Below are 14122 nucleotides of genomic sequence, written 5' to 3'. Positions count from 1 at the left end.
CGTGAGCTATACGGGATTTCCCTTTTACATTCTTTGCGTGAGCTATACGGGATTTCCCTTTTACATTCTTTGCGTGAGCTATACGGGATGTCTCTTTACATTCTTTGCGTGAGCTATACGGGATTTCCCTTTTACATTCTTTGCGTGAGCTATACGGGATTTCCCTTTTACATTATTTGCGTGAGCTATGCGGGATTTCCCTTTTACATTCTTTGCGTGAGCTATACGGGATTTCCCTTTTACATTCTTTGCGTGAGCTATACGGGATTTCCCTTTTACATTCTTTGCGTGAGCTATACGGGATGTCTCTTTACATTCTTTGCGTGAGCTATACGGGATGTCTCTTTACATTCTTTGCGTGAGCTATACGGGATACCCCTTTACATTCTTTGCGTGAGCTATACGAGATACCCCTTTACATTCTTTGCGTGAGCTATACGGGATACCCCTTTACATTCTTTGCGTGAGCTATACGGGATTTCCCTTTTACATTCTTTGCGTGAGCTATACGAGATACCCCTTTACATTCTTTGTGTGAACTATACGGGATGTCTCTTTACATTGTCTGAGTGAGCTAGACGGGATTTCCCTTTTACATTCTCTCGAAATAAAAGATTTTTCAAGGTAAATAAGTCTTGGTGATATTTGAAGGCGAAGTAACTGATATTTTGATTATAATAAACTGTAATTGGGGCTTGTCACAAAAAACTATATAAATTTATAAATAAACTTTAAACCGTCACTTAACTGGAAGAGGGTGTGCAATCTGTTCCAGTTATTACATCTTTCACACAAACGGTTTTAGCCCAATGCTCACATATGAAAATTGGTTGTTCTCCTGGTAAGCCTTTGAGCCAGAAAACATTTCCAAAAAACAAAAATTTTACTGACTTGTCTCAATTTGAACCGGATCAACTACTCATTAGAAAAGAAGTCGTACCCAAGCAACCCTGCTGGACATCAAAGAAGCCCGCAACACACATCTCACACTTTTTACCAATCACGTTTGGTTTACAGCTACAGTTTCCGTAAACCTAATTAATGTGAAAAAAAGGAAAACACAAAAGTCATATTTTGAAATATGATTTTGCCTTTATGTAGTGGAAAAACCATTGAAACAGTGGTCCCCAGGATAGAAAAAATGACAGTTTTGAAGGATCGATCAGAGAAGGTTAACGAGGAATAATAAACTGGAACTAGCAAGTTTAGCAAACATTTTTGAAGAAACGATACATGAAGTACGACCAAGATACTTTAAAATTCCAAATAAACGATTAAAAAAAGAGACTGTAAATGGCCTACCAAGTCACATTGAAGATCAACTGAACCGTCATTGTTGCAATTACAAGGCGCACAGCCAGACGCAGTATAATTAAAAGCGTTCTGTTCACATCTGTCACACAACTTTCCCGTCACATAAGGATGACAGTTACACGATCCAGTTATGTTGTTACACTCATTATTCAGTGCATTTACAGGCGAGCAGTTGCAACCTGAAAGTCGATTCAAGACAGAGATTTAAGAGAATTGACAAAAATGCCACATTGCCTTGTCTTGTTTAGTAATGTGGTTGGTTACAAAAGTCCCACGCCGCCCTCTCCACCGATGAGATGGCGTGGCACCCGATTTCAGAAAAAGCTCGCCCAGAAGTGTTCTTGTATTAAAAAACTGGTGTAGGGGTATTTTTTTTTTCTGCTCTGATGGGCCTTTCGACCTGAATCCTTTGCACTTGGTTCCGCTGCACTACGTTAAAACACTTGATTAGCTTACGTGCGGGTGTTGTCATTCCAAAACAAGCTAATCACCTCTAATAGACTGAGGTCTTGGGGTTTGGGAGGCCTATTATTCACACTTCAAGTAAGCCTGCTCTTTAAAATCAAACCACCCGCCGTTTAATGTTGCAATCCTCCCTGTATGAGTGCTATTGGATCCACACTTTAATGTAATGATTTGTTAGTACTCGCCTTGCCTCATGCGGCAAGGGTCTCTACAGAGAAGACGTACTTACGTGTACAAGTTTTGTTCAATGCATTTCCATGGTATTCCGGTGCACACCACTGGCAGTTGGACCCTGTGGTATTGTAAAGACACTTAAGGCATTCGCCTGTTGTGGTGTTACAGTTACCGGTGTCTTCAGGATCTGTGTTGTTGTTACAGCTACACATGCGACATTGCACATCCTGTTCCTGTTAAAATTAATAGATAAATAAATACATGGATGAATACAGAGAGCAAAAGATGGGCAGTTCAACTTATTCCGTAAGCACATTTAAAAGTAAACAGATGACGGAAAGGCAGCTTGAACACGGCATAAGTTTAAAATGAAGCAGAGTTTTATATTTAAACAACCAAAGCATGGTAAAATTAATATGCAGAGATGGTGGAGATTACGGTGGCTTAACGATGATTCACTTGATCCTTCATAGGAGGATCTACATGTATTTCATACATCTTGAAATCCCTGCCATTAACATCATGAACAGAGTTGCATTTCAGTCTTCATCGAGTTCCCAAAGTATTCCGGGATTGCAATGGCTTTGCCTAATCACGTTCTGTGATTGGCTTGTAAATTCGGTGCAATTTTCTCAACCAAACGGCTATAAAGCTAAAAGTAATGTCAACTGGCACGTTTCGACATGCTTCAAACAGTATTCGTTTAACTTCTTTGCGATTTTAGCGCAGTTTTCTGTATTCTGATGGGTCACTGATTACTTTGGTTTTTGGTTTTACGACACTCAGTGGAAATGCCGTCTATCGTGTTCCTCGGCTCTCTGAGCCTCAAACTTACCCTTGGCCGCCCAAAGTAACCGTCCATACATCGCTCACAATACCGTCCCTTGTGACCCACAGTGCAGTTCACACAGGTTGGTAGACCGTCACTTGAAAGTACACAGGTCTTAGCGAACTGATTGACGGCATTTGGTCTGCTGGGGCATGGGCACGGGCTGCAGTCGTTAGGTGTGGCATTCGTTGCGTTGCCATACCAACCATCTGAACACTTTTCACAATGATCGCCTGATAAGCAATAACAAAATTTCACAAAGGTAAATTAAAAGAAGCTAAAATTTGTTTTTTTTTAGATCAAGATAAAATAATACCTTGATAAAATTTGGTCGCGCATAAATCGTCCAGAACACTGGAATTCCATCTCCTATCTCGAAGTTCTTTTCTACACACTTCTCCTACCTCGTTCACCCCATTTCTCCCTTCGAAGAAAGTTTTCGCTCTCTTTAATTTCATGCTCAACTCTCTAAATCTCACTTTGTAACTTTATTTTTATTCCACACCTGTGCTATTATGTTGACAGTCCAGACACACTCCAGTCTCAGGGTCGCACTTGTCTGAGTGTCCGTTACACTCGCACGGTGTACATGTCACGTAAGGTCCTCCATTTGGCGTGACACGTGTGTAACCACTAGCGCACTGTTCACAAAACTGTCCTTTGTACTCCACGGGGCATGTACAATTTTCAATGTTAAGAGCACTCTCCGTACCAGCAATAACAATGCTCCTTAAAAGTAAAATCAATCCATATCACAATTAGTATTATAAACGTAAAGCTATAAATTACTTAAAGCTCTGAGAGTAATCCTTATCGCACCCATTGCATGATGTCGTCAGATTAAACGTTCTTGTCGCGTGACGAGACCAGGAAACGGACTCGAAGGAGATTAGGATGTGAATCGATACTGCAAAGCAGTACACCAACTGTAAGATCCTTGTTAGAAAAGAAAAATTTTACTTTCCAATAGGACAGAATATTTATCCTAGGTTGCTTTAAAATCGTTCACTTGTTTTAACCATACACACAAGTTTAATGGTAGAAGCACTCGTTTCCTTGAACCCTTATTCCACAGCCTTTTCTCTCTTGTGTAATTATATTGTACTACACACCTGCTACTCAGAGTCAGTTCAATATCGGCCAAACGGGTAAACAGACTCGTTGTCAGAGTGGTCCACTTGGCCCTTATACGCAGTGACGTCAAATGACTTAATACAACAATCATTTCATAATTTGACGGCTGACGCCCAGAGATGTTTCCTACTCTCCAATTGCTATCAACAAGTTTTACCTAACAAAGAATAATGTACATCAAGATATCAACAACCACATTCTCACATTAGGGACCGAGACCCAACTCGACTTGTTTCTTGTTTTTGATTGGTGTCGCAGAAGTTCCAGGCTAAATAAAATGTGCATGACATAAGAAAGCAAGGTAACTTTTTGAAAATCTGAAAGGGCAGTTGTAAAGTGGACTACCAACAGTTTGATCGTTGCCAAGACTTCCCCAGACCTTTCAGTCTATTTTTGCTATACTAGAGATCTTTCATGGAACAAGTTTGTTTAGTCAAGATGGCTGGATGTTAGCCTCGTTCTTTTTTGTGTGTGTGTTCTTATGGGCCTTCGACTTCAGCTCCATAAAAACGCACAAAAATTAGGAAATTGGCCAATATTCAGTCTTATTACACGACTCGGGTGGTCAGAAGGCCAATAACTAAAATCAACCAATCAAAATGCTCTATTGCCGGTCCAATATTCTCTAAGTATTGGACCGGGCACTGTCCCGAATGGTCCCGAATGATACCGCACCTGTGTCCCTTTGAACTTCAGTCGTATAATAAATCTCTTATTAACCAAGCTTGCTCAGGACCGTACTGGAAGAATATTGGCCCTTGGTCTTTTTTGTACGGACCTCGCTGCACTCAGTCCGTACTGTCAAGACCTCTGGCCGATATTCTCCCAGTACGGCCCTCGCGCTTGGTTAATAACATATATATCTTCACCTCACGCTTGGTCAATAACTCATATTTATAATGACATCATTTGTGATGCTGCTGATAATAATAACACTCAAATTGATAATAATAGTCATCACCATCACATTACTGTCATTATCATTATTGTTGTGAGCATATTGTTATTGAACAATGTGTTATTGAGACTTACCTCATATTTCCTAAAATTGTCTCCATCTGTTGGAGCGGTATCAAAACTTGAGACAATTGGTTCGTCAAACCACTTGCCCTCAAGGATAACATCACCCTTAGAAGATGTTGCAGGGCTAGATGCATTGTCTTGCTGTAGATGGAATGACAATGTATATGTATATACAGATCTCTTGTCCCCAAGGTACTTGTCAGGAGCAACAAAATAGATATCATTTGAACCTTGAGTGTCAACTTTCATGGACCCCCTGAAGAAAAATAAAGAGGAAAAGATGATTTCTAAAGCTTGATAACAAGTGTATAAGGCTTAGTACGTGTATAAACCCCTTTGTCAATGTCCTTTTAATCTAATCAGTGTAAATGGCTACAAACACTCAAACATGATCATGTTGCATGGCGCACAAAAGGGACATGCTTTTGAAATTGTTTAAAAGTGTACTGTCCTGGTTTTCTAGATGTGAACAGATCAGACCATAGTCAACTGTATCTTTTACTTATAATAACCCCAACATTCTAAACGGGGTTCTCAACTTGGCCGATTTTTTGGTGTATTGGATTTGGCTGTTCTTATTGATCTCGGCAAGGTCACCATGAATGACACGCAAGTTTTAAGTGGAAAAAGTGAAATGTTACTTGAATTTGAGCCCAGAAGCTGGATAGTCTGTGACAGTCACTGAGCCTGAATTGACTTCAAGAATATGCCAAAATAATTGGGCACAGGGTCATATGTATATCTACATTTTGTAAATGTAACAACAAACTATGTTAACACTCACTTCTCAATGTTTATTGTGACATCCCAGTCCAAGAGTAAAGTGACCTGGTTCCCTGCACTGTCTACAGTAGTCCAACCATCCAAATCACTGTTGTCATTAAACACTGACAGACTTGTGTCAACATCTGACACAAACCATCCTAAGTCAGTAACACAGTCAGATGATTTATTTGAACACTGACACTTCAAACAACCTTGAGGATTCTGGACACTTAAACCATAATAACCAGCTGGGCACATGTCACACTGACGGCCTAGAGACTGGGCCTTACAGGGACACTGGCCTGTAGTCTTGTTACAGACAGGACTGGCACTTCCTGCGAGGTTACACTCACAGGATATACAACCTGTGAGAAAAAAGAGATATTTTAATCCAAAACCATTCAAAAACAATACTAGAAAAGTTAGTGTTAACCACAACCCACCCAAACAAGAGGGGGCAGTGACATCTTAAACCGAAAAAAAAAAAAAGAGATCACTGACAAAAATTGTCTCATGCTGCTCCTTTAAAATGGACAGAAGTTGTTCGGACGAAAACACCAAAAAATAAATTTAAACTTATCTCGAGATCCTTTGAACGGCTCTTAAACGCTCTGCTCCTGAACTGTAACACTATGCAATGACTACTAATTGTCGACAAGACTATTTGTCAAAGAGTGTCACCAGGTCGCATAAGTTATGCGACAACAACAAAAGCTATTACATAATTTTCTTTGTTATTTCAAGTTCTGAAACATCTCCTACACAGTTTTGTTATCAAAGTCTTCAACATAAGTTGTACTTTCTGATATCCTATGCTTCACTTAAAAGAGAGAGGGAAAGAGTATAGAATCCACCACCTGTATATTATGATCATTACCTTGGTCTGTCAGATTATAAAACTGATCGGTACATCCCGTACATTTTGCTCCAATTGATACCAGGCTTACAGCTGCAAACACCAGTGTTACCATCACATTGCAGACTGGTGGAGTAGGTGGGATTGCAGTCACAGGAAGAGTAGCCTGACCCACTGTTTAAGTTATAGTAGTTTTTTTTACATTGCTCACAATGTTGGCCTATTACATTCTCCTTGCAAGAACAATGTCCTGTTTCAGGATGGCAAGATGTTTCATTTGCACCAGTCACGTTACAGGCACATTCTACGAAAATAAACGAAAAAGGAACGTCACTTGATGAACCAAAACAATGATTGTACTTCCACGGTGCTACATAATACAGATTTATGACTATAAAATTAAAGTAACGCCGAAGCTTTCAGTTCTTCTTTGACACTAAAATTCAAATATTTTAAAACGTTTTGCGCATGGGCCACAAAACTTGGTCTGTAGCTTACAGCATGGACCTTGAAATCGGTTAGTAAGATATTTGTTATATCTCTGGTTTCAAATAGTGGGAGAAGACTTTAGTTCCGAAAAACTTTTGAATTTGGCAGGCCACACAATGAAATACAACCTGCTAAATCGAAAACTCAGAGCACACATACCGACTGAGATATACAATAAAAAGTTGTTATTTTCAATGTTAAAAGGCAATTAATCGGTAAAAATCCTACATCAGTAAAAGGTTACATTATGAAGCATTTAAAACTTTCCATCTTCCTATAGAATTTGTTTCAGTCAAGCGTTTCTTGCCAAGAAGAGTACATTATAACAACCTACAAGTACAGTAGGTTGCCAATTAAGCATCTCAGTGAGAAGGACCAAAATTTTTTACTTGATACTCACATTATATTACACGACTCGGGCAGTCAGAGGGCCAATAACTAAAATCAACCAATCAAAATGCTCTTTTGCCGGTCCAATATTCTCTCAGTATTGGACCGGGCACTGTCCCGAATGGTCTCGAATGATACTGCACTTGCGTCCCTTTGAACTTCAGTCGTTTAATAAATCTCTTATTAACCAAGCTTGCTCGGGATCGTACTGGAAGAATATGGGCCCTCGGTCATTTTTGTACGGACCTCGCTGCGCTCGGTCCGTACTGTCAAGACCTCGGGCCGATATTCTCCCAGTACGGCCCTCGCGCTTGGTTAATAAGATATATATAGTGCTCAGTTCAAGAATCACGGCAAAGATTGAGGTCTTGCCTAAGTAACAGACACTAGGTTTTAAAAATATTTTTTCCTCAATAGATTATTTCCATGGAAAAACAATTATTGTTTTTTGTTGTTGTAAACAAAAGTCTTATAAATATATGATCAATCAGTGTTTAACCGGAGATATGTGTGAATAGGTATATCCTAAACACGTAAAGCAAGTAACCACCTTACCTTGACAACCTTGACCAGATGTGAAGTTAAAATAGTCTGGCCTACACTGATCACAAGCGCGACCAACCACATTAGGCTTGCAGGGACATTGTCCTCCATTCATGTCACATCCACCAGGGTTGTTTGTCCCCCAGAGCTGCAGTTACATGCTGAATAAAAATGAAGTGAGTGTTGAATAAACTTTACAAACGGTGCAGTGTACATTGAACCTATCTACTGGTGATAGAAGTTACTGCAGTGAGTTTATATGCCTCATATAGACATTAGAGTTTGCAGTATACATACACAGAACGTTGTCGCGTTAATGATGATATTTACTCAAACAAGTATTGGAGGCATTCTGTGAAACAGCTGAGTTTCTGTAGAAGGTCTCCATGCAGAGCTCACTCTTATCCCCTGTTGTTTTGTGTTTGCAATCATTACAAACTCCATATCCTTTGGTTTCATTGTATGAGCAGCTGTCAGCATGACTGTTACATTCACATGCTAAAAACAAGAGTATGGGTTAACTTAATTAAAAAAAGTATGTAAAGGATTTTTGTTACCAGAGGTACGTAAACATACATCTCGGAGAGAAATTTAAAGCGCACTGAGGTAAAACATTTCATACTTAGATTGAGTTGTAGCTATCTTCGTGTCCAAACCCTTAATTAAAAATCATCAAGTTGAAGGAATTTAAGAATGGACCTGCATGAACTGAGATAGCAAATCTTTTCAACTGCAAAATGAATTATCGTTTTTTGTTTACTCGTTTCGATCAAAAACTTTTCTCGATTGCACTTTTGAACTATCGCAAAATTTAGAGGAAATGATTACCAAGAATACCATCCAATGCTCTGAACGGCCACAAGGAAAAACCAAGCAGGTAAAAAAAGAAACAGCTTTAAAAGGTCTTGCAAATTTATCTCAGCATCTAACCTCACCTTCACAGGCTTCTCGTATTTGGTAAGATTTGTTATTATAGAGTGGTAAACACTTTTCACAGTTTGGACCATCAGTATTCCTTTCACATATGCAGTTGGAAAAGTTCTAAAAGTTTACAAACACATAAAAGATTACTGGTATATCAAAATTCATAAAAAAATTAACAAATTCATTGCTTGTTCATAATGAATCAGCTTGTAAAAATTCTGTCCATGTATGTGCAGCAACGATTGGTATATGATCATTTATTTAGGTCTTGACTAGAAGAAGATCGTATATAAATTTCAGACTCAAAAGGATTTCCGGTATAATGTGATGCAGATAAACCCGATTTTAAAAAGGTTCTTTCAGGCTTCACACCGACCCTTTAATCCTGAATCTATCTATGACTTTCAAACGTTTTCCTTAGGGATTGTGCATAAAATCATCAATTACTTTTTCTTCAGTACTTATCTTTACTTTGGGGCATATTCAGTAGCCTTAAAAAAAAAACTGGCCATAATGGGGGCAGATGATATGTAAATAGGTTTATTAGTTCACTTTGATTTTCGCTGATGAAGAGGACGACCATGTCTCTGCATGACGTCGCTACATTTAAGTGAACATGAAAATAGCTAAGAGGCACATAACACAGAATGCAGATGCATGTTTGTTAGGACCATATCCATCTGAAGTAATTCTTATTGGATCACTAAACCTGGCTCCGATGCAATCAGAGAAAAACACTTAAATCCTCACATTGTACTTACACCTGAATCACACTGGGATGTCTGGCCATTGCAGAAGCAGGATGCTAATACAACCCAATCTGACACAGTGAAAAAGTAGCTTCTCTTGAGACTATTTGGTAACGATTCTGGGTCAACGTCACCAGGAATTATAAACTTCACTAGAGCCATTCTTATATCAGTCATAAGAAAGAAGGACTGTTTCTCTGTATCAGTGAGAAGGTTTTTTGCAACAGATGCATCCTTCATTGGAGTATAAGAGAGCTATCAAAAAGAGAGGGATACATTTTAATACTAGCTCCAACATTTATAAAATTCACTTCTCTTCATAACCGATTCTTTTACCTCAGGGGTGCACCATGTACAACTCTCTCAACCAATCAAATGCAGAACTAAATCGTTACTAAGCTAAGCTTAGTCACTCACATTTTCCAGCACTTCAAGTAGTTTGCTTGTTTCATATCAGCAACGTGGCCCATGGTGATATTTTCCTTTTTATCTGATCGATCGTTGTGATAACTTTGGTTTTGGTTTTGCAATACAAATATAAAGCACTTGAACTCTAAAAATCCAATTTAATTTATAATTTTCACTCTAACATTTACTTCCTCAAATTAAACGTTGAAATAACGGACACATTAACGAATGAACATACTCTACAATAGACTAGCAAATAGATCATCACTATAGTCGAAGGTAATATAGGTAAACAAAAGCACCCAAAAATGCTTCTAATTACAATACTGCATGATACCGTGAGTTATGGGTGAAGACATCAGGTACCCTTTAACGTGCGTTTTTGTGTTTCATGGGTTTTTTTTTCCACGCGCCTTCTGATTGGCTTAAAAAGAAACGGATGGTTCATAGAGATGGTTCATGTTGACATTACATTGTCGGTGAAAAGTTCTCGTTGAGTTTAGCCGCAAGGTTTCAAAACTTTGAACCTTGAGAAATACTTTTTAGAACTCAAATAAAAAGAAAATACGCTGAATAATACTCGTTTCGAAAAATACTGAATGAGTACGTATCTCTCTAAAGCGACGAAATTAGCTTTGGAGTCAACGATACTTTATTCCCAAACGCGATGCAAAACATGGCTGAAAACAAACTGAGTTTCCTTACTTCAACTGTAGCTTTGCGACGTGAGGAACTCTATATTAGAACAGTAAATATTAGTTGAAGCGTCGATCAGATTTTTTAAATCTGCAATTTTTAATTTTAGCATATTATGATATATTCATGTAATTAGTTGTTAGCATTGACGGCGGAAGAGCTCTAGACAGGGAGCTGTTCAAATAAAGTATGTATGTATGTATGTATCTGTCCCAAAGTGTTGTTCAGCAAAGGATTTTGTTTAGAAATCGAACATTTTCAGAATTTTCAACACAAAGCTATGCAATTTCTGGTCGTAAACTCTAATCAACAACAATTCAAGAAGGTAAATCTACCACACCGGTTTCGTATATGCAAGAATTTGTAAGTTTTACGCATCGATGGTTTTTTATTTTTGTCAAACTTTGTGTCGTAACTGTAAGAGTAGTCTCTTTCGCAGCCATTGTTTGGTCTCGTCACAGAGAGGAGAGAGATGGGAGAGAGCGCGCTGCGTGACGAGACCAATCAACGGCTTCACCGGTAAAAAAAGTCGATGGAAAGAACTCCAAAAGATCTTGAGGAGTTGTTGGTGTTATTTCGTGAGTTTGCTAGAAAGTTCCTGAAAAGTCTTAGAAAGATACAGAATGATGAAAACCATCTGCGCTACTGGCAGTCTACAAATAAAAACTGTGAGATAACTATTCTGTCCGTATCAAATTTCCTTATGCAAATATTTTCAAAGTGTAGAAGCTGCGTTTGCCTCAGTGTTTTTCATTCGTACATCACTTTTCAGCCGACTGTTGCTTAACATTTGCAATGTGACACCATGATCTTAGTTTACAGGGTTTGTTCCTGCCTGCAGTTGGAAGCAAACTTCTCAGACTTCTGCCTCTGGACGCAGAAAGCATTTTTTGTGATCGCAAGCTTTTTTAAGTGTGAAGTGAACTTAAAGATATGTGGCAGTGAATTCCACAAGTTTAATTTTCACAGGATTATTCTCGTCTGCAGAGTGTTGCCATTAAGTTTTAACATAAGGTAATGGAAATAAATCAACTAGCCAGTGAAATTTTTAACTGCTCTCACTGCTCGTGTTTCACATCAAATCGTAAACAATCGAAGATCGTAGTTGCCACATTTCACAGTCAAGCTTATCCTTTCCCAAAAACTCCACATTCGAATAAATACCGTAGATCATTCCTCCCGAAAGTGGACTTTTAACAATCAAATTGCAGAAAAGAGGCTCTAAATCGAAACTCGTCATTTCGTTTCCACTTCGAGCTACCGATTGCCATACGAAAATTCCCTTACATGCTTACTTACATATATGCAGCATGACGGCAATATGGTTATTGGATTTACCAGTAACCATGAAAACATCTATCACTTAATCTGTGGAAAAACTTTATTATAACTTAAACGTCGCTGTAGAACCTGATTATATGTATACATGGGCCAGTACCAGTGGGACACACAAGAAAGTGTCTGTGTTATTCAGCCTGTACTGTAATTCTCATTTGGAGACAACGATGTTAATCCCAGTGTGCAGAGATCTTGCACGTGCATTATATGCAGCGGTTTTGGCATGCAAATGAAAGTTCGAAAAAGAACTCGCACGTGCACACGCCATACCCTCCCTTTGTTTCAACAAATTTTAGACTTAATTCGAATAAATCGACGTAATTTCTCTCATTATGAAATTTTCCTATAATTCCGGATCCCCTACAACGGAGTCGTGGCAATCCGTGATACGAGCGTTATTACATATTAGAGGCTTACCTGCTTATTGAGATTTGTAGCAGTGTCTATTTTGAAACATTGCACTTTCAAACCCGCTCTATCCTTTTCTAGCGTTTCTGGTAGATTAAAATACTTTGTACAGTTCGTTGCAAAGTATGTTAGAGGATTCCATGTTCTTCCAGAGTCATTTGACTTCAAAAGGTACATTGCAGCCGGTAACTCGTGAAAAAAAGTCGCCACAGACTGATAAAGCATGAAAGTTCCTTTAACCCCTAGTTGTGGGAGAACAGGAAACTTTAAATTTTTTGACTTCCAGAATGTATTGTCTCTAAAATCGTCGTTTACAAAACTGGCAGGATGTTCAAGATTTGGATCGTTCGCATCGCAAATTTTACTGCAACCCAAGTTAACGCAGTATGGCTCTGGCGGGTCACCGCAAGTTGAGTTCGTTGTAACATTAAAATACTTCGAAATGTCCAAGGGAGAAGGATACCAAGGTCCAGTACTACATGAAACTTGGCCCGAGACAGCTGCAAACATCGCAAATAAGCACAATAAGAAGAGCAGGTTCGAAGTCACACAATTCGAACTCGGCCAGCGTCCCCAGATTTGCTGCATTTTCAAAACTGCCCTCCTCCTATTACAATATTATTGTGGGTGTGATTCAGCGATGATTAACTTAGTTTTACTGTAGTATCGAATGACTTTTGTATTAAAGTACCCTGAGCTTAAATAAATCAGGCTTGCAATATTTACAGTGTTTACATATTCTCATCTGTATTCGATGGGGGTTGAGAGAATTCGAGAAAGTCGGTTATGCAAACCCGAGACGCAGTCTCTCTCACTTCCGAGTGGAGTGAAATGAATAAAAAGATACATTGTGGAGTGAAAAAAAAACCTTGAAACACTTCAAGCTACATTTACTCTTTCAGTTATAATCTGCACGCGACGTTTATCAGTATACCTTCCGTAGGCAGTTTTTGTCTCTTACAGAACCAAAGTAATCAAGCAACAAAGCTATTCTGAGTTTCGTGGCTTAATGGAATAAATACTCTCTGAATAGCAATCGCGTTCTATTTTGACTTGGTGTTTTCGGTTTACTTTCAAACTATAAACGCACTCAAGCAAAAGAACAACTTACTAAAGCTAACAGCAACAGAAAGGGAATCACTGATTCTAGACTTGAAAAAAAATTTGAAAACGTAATTGATCAAGAACTGTTTTATTGTTATTGTTCAAAGGATTACAGACGGAAGGCGATTAAAGTGCTTGCTGCATTGCTCCTATACTGTCAAGTACAATGTAATACTTTAGGTTCGTAAATCAATATCACCAAAATGCGCCAATCACAGTAGAGGATAATTTTTCAGGCCGTTTATAGAAAAATTCATGCAACCCAAATGTTAGCCCAGTACAATTAAATAATTAATTAATAATTAATAATTAAACAATTAATTAGTCCTATCGCCAGTGAATTGAATATTCCAAACTTGTCACGCATAATCTGAAAAAAAAAAATCCAACATTTTATTCAATCCTATTCAACTCAATCTTGGCCTCAAATTTTTTCGCCGTTTTCGGAGTCCGTTCTTTAAAAAGCTGAAGATGTTTTACATAATGTAGATGATTTGTATTTTGACGAGCCCG

The 14122-nt window shown here is 38.5% G+C and overlaps 1 pseudogene across 1 annotated transcript; it reads right to left on the bottom strand.

Annotated features, from left to right (window-relative positions):
* Positions 1-911: 911 nt before the first annotated feature.
* Positions 912-13093, bottom strand: LOC111339618 (laminin subunit gamma-1-like; annotated as a pseudogene). Its single transcript, XR_016000370.1, has 13 exons — positions 12515-13093; positions 9668-9910; positions 8918-9023; positions 8313-8480; positions 6582-6951; positions 5724-6069; positions 4949-5195; positions 3895-4073; positions 3288-3511; positions 2789-3015; positions 2009-2186; positions 1303-1493; positions 912-1034 (listed from the first exon to the last, which is right to left on the bottom strand). The product of XR_016000370.1 is annotated as a laminin subunit gamma-1-like (transcript).
* Between the last annotated feature and the right edge of the window lie 1029 nt (positions 13094-14122).

Source organism: Stylophora pistillata, chromosome 4 (genome assembly GCF_964205215.1).
Source record: "Stylophora pistillata chromosome 4, jaStyPist1.2, whole genome shotgun sequence".
In the NCBI taxonomy this organism is placed as follows: Eukaryota; Metazoa; Cnidaria; class Anthozoa; order Scleractinia; family Pocilloporidae; genus Stylophora; species Stylophora pistillata.
Note: the sequence above shows the minus strand (reverse complement) of the source record. Positions and strands in the feature narration are given on the sequence as shown.